Here is a 3,366-nt window from a genome sequence, read left to right on the forward strand (position 1 = left end):
TGTTATTATTCGAAAACTCCATAACCATTTATCATCCACCTAACTGAGATTTACAAGATGACCATAGCTTGCTTCATACCAACAATCTCCGTAGCATCGACCCTTACTCACGTAAGGTTTATTACTTGGACGACCCAGTGCACTTGCTGGTTAGTTGTGCGAGGTTGTGAAGAAAGTGCTGAGTTATAAACGCGCATACCAAGTTGAATGCCATTATTAGAGATCACAATTTCGTGCACTAAGTTTTTGGCGCTGTTGCCGGGGATTGTTCGAGTTTGGACAACTGACAGTTCATCTTGTTGGTCAGATTAGGTAATTTTCTTTTTGTTTTATTTTTAAAAAAAAATTTCAAAAAATTTATCCCTATTTTTGAAAAAAAAAATAAAAAATATTTTGTGTTTTTTGTTTGAGTCTAGTGTCATGTTTTAAGTTTGGTGTCAATTGCATATTCATCTTGTTCTTGTATTTTCGAAAATTCATGCATTCATAGTGTTCTTCATGATCTTCAAGTTGTTCTTGGTAAGTCTTCTTGTTTAATCTTTAAATTTTCTTGTTTTGTGTTGTATGGTGCTTTTCATGTGCATTTTTGCATTCATAGTGTCTAAACATGAAAGATTTCTAAGTTTGGTGTCTTACATGTTTTCTTTGCATCAAAAATTTTTCAAAAATATATTCTTGATGTTCATCATGATCTTCAAAGTGTTCTTGGTGTTCATCTTGACATTCATAGTGTTCTTGCATGCATCATTGGTTTTGATCCAAAATTTTCATTTTTGGGTCATATTTGTGTTTTTCTCTCTCATCATTAAAAATTCAAAAATAAAAAATATCTTTTCCTTAATTCTCTCAAAATTTTGAAAATTTGAGTTGACTTAGTCAAATTTTTTTTTAAAATTAGTTATTCCTTGTCAGTCAAGTCAAATTTTCAATTTTAAAAATCTTATCTTTTCAAAACATTTTCAAAAATCAAATCTTTTTCATTTTTCTTACTATTTTTTCAAAAAATTTTAATTTGAATTTTAAAATCTTTTTTTATCTTTAATTCATAATGTTCGAAAACTTTATTAACAATTAATGTGATTGATTCAAGAAAAAAATTTGAAGTTTGTTACTTTCTTGTTAAGAAAGGTTCAATCTTTAAATTCTAGAATCATATCTTTTAGTTTCTTGTTGGTCAAGTAATTAATTTTATTTTAAAAATTAAATATTTTCCAACCATATCTTTTTCAAAATTGTATCTTTTTCAAAAATTTGATTTCAAAATATCTTCTTATCTTCTTATCTTTTCAAATTTGATTTTCAAATCTTTTTCAACTAACTAATTGACTTTTTGTTTGTTTCTTATCTTTTTCAAAATCACCTAACTACTTTTCCCTCTCTAATTTTCGAAAATGTCTCCTTCCTGTTCAAAATCCTTTTAATTAATTAATTGTTTTAAATTTTAATTTTATTTCACCTTTAATTTTCGAAAATCATTAACTCCTTTTCAAAAATTATTTTCGAAAACTTCTCTCTCTCATCTTATTCTATTTATTTATTCATTTATTAACACTTCTCTTCATCTCAAATCTCTACTCCTATCCTCATCCTTCTGTTTGGATTATTCATTCTTCTTCACTCTTATTCCCTTTCTTCTTCTACTAACATAAAAGAATCTCTATACTGTGACATAGATGATTCCTCTTCTTTTTCTGTTCTCTTCTTTCTCATATGAGCAGGAACAAGGAAAAAAGCATTCTTATTGAAGCTGATCCTGAACCTGAAAGGACTCTGAAGAGGAAACTAAGAGAAGCTAAACTACAACAATCCAGAGACAACCTTACTGAAATTTTCGAACAAGAAAAGAATATGGCAGCCGAACCCAACAACAATAATGCAAGGAGGATGCTTGGTGATTATACTACACCTACTTCCAAGTTTGATGGAAGAAGCATCTCAATTCCTGCCATTGGAGCAAACAATTTTGAGCTGAAACCTCAACTAGTTGCTCTAATGCAACAAAACTGCAAGTTTCATGGACTTCCATCAGAAGATCCCTACCAGTTTTTAACTGAGTTCTTGCAGATCTGTGAGACTGTTAAGACTAATGGAGTAGATCCTAAAGTCTACAGGCTCATACTTTTCCCTTTTGCTGTAAGAGACAGAGCTAGAACATGGTTGGACTCACAACCTAAGGATAGCCTGGACTCTTGGGATAAGCTGGTCACGGCCTTCTTGGTTAAATTCTTTCTTCCTCAAAAGCTGAGCAAGCTTAGAGTGGATGTTCAGACCTTCAAGCAAAAAGATGGTGAATCCCTCTATGAAGCTTGGGAAAGATACAAGCAGATGACCAAAAAGTGTCCTTCTGACATGTTTTCAGAATTGACCATGATAGATATATTCTATTATGGTCTGTCTGAGTTCTCTAAGATGTCACTAGACCATTCTACAGGTAGATCCATTCACCTAAAGAAAATGCCTACAGAAGCTCAGGAACTTATTGAAATGGTTGTAAATAACCAATTCATGTACACTTCTGAGAGGAATTCCGTGAATAATGGGACGCCTCAGAGGAAGGAAGTTCTTGAAATTGATGCTCTGAATGCCATATTGGCTCAGAACAAAATGTTGACTCAGCAAGTCAACATGATTTCTCAAAGTCTAAATGAATGGCAAAATGCATCTAACAGCACTAAAGAGGCATCTTCTAAAGAAGAAGCTTATGATCCTGAAAACCCTGCAATGGCAGAGGTAAATTACATGGGGGAAGCCTTTGGCAACACCTATAACCCCTCATGGAGAAATCATCCAAATTTCTCATGGAAGGATCAACAAAAGCCTCAACAAGGCTTTAATAATAGTGGAAGAAATAGGTTTAGCAATAGCAAGCCTTTTTCATCATCTTCTCAGCAACAAACAGAGAATTCTGAGCAGAGCACCTCTAACTTAGCAAACATAGTCTCTGATCTGTCTAAGGCCACTTTAAGCTTCATGAGTGAAACAAGGTCCTCCATCAAAAATTTGGAGGCACAAATGGGCCAGCTGAGTAAGAATGTCACTGAAACTCCTCCTAGTACTCTCCCAAGCAATACTAAAGAGAATCCAAAAAGAGAGTGCAAGGCCATTGACATAATCAACATGGCCGAACCTAGAGAGGAAGGAGAGGACGTGAATCCCAGTGAGGAAGACCTCAAGGGACGTCTCTCAAGCAAGAAGGAGTTCCTTATTGAGGACTTAAAGGAATCTGAAGGTCATATAAAGACCATATAGATCCCATTAAACTTCCTTCTGCCATTCATGAGCTCTGAAAACTATTCCTCCTCTGAAGAGGATGAAGATGTAACTGGAGAGCAAGTTGCTCAATATCTAGGAGCTATCATGAAGCTG

General features: G+C 33.9%; 1 non-coding gene across 1 annotated transcript; it reads right to left on the minus strand.

The window, feature by feature from the left end:
- Window positions 1-2,247: 2,247 nt before the first annotated feature.
- On the minus strand, window positions 2,248-2,351 carry LOC112793374 (small nucleolar RNA R71). The gene has a single exon (XR_003198069.1). It is a non-coding gene; the product is annotated as a small nucleolar RNA R71 (small nucleolar RNA).
- Between the last annotated feature and the right edge of the window lie 1,015 nt (window positions 2,352-3,366).

Source organism: Arachis hypogaea, chromosome 3 (assembly GCF_003086295.3).
Source record: "Arachis hypogaea cultivar Tifrunner chromosome 3, arahy.Tifrunner.gnm2.J5K5, whole genome shotgun sequence".
Lineage (NCBI taxonomy): Eukaryota > Viridiplantae > Streptophyta > Magnoliopsida > Fabales > Fabaceae > Arachis > Arachis hypogaea.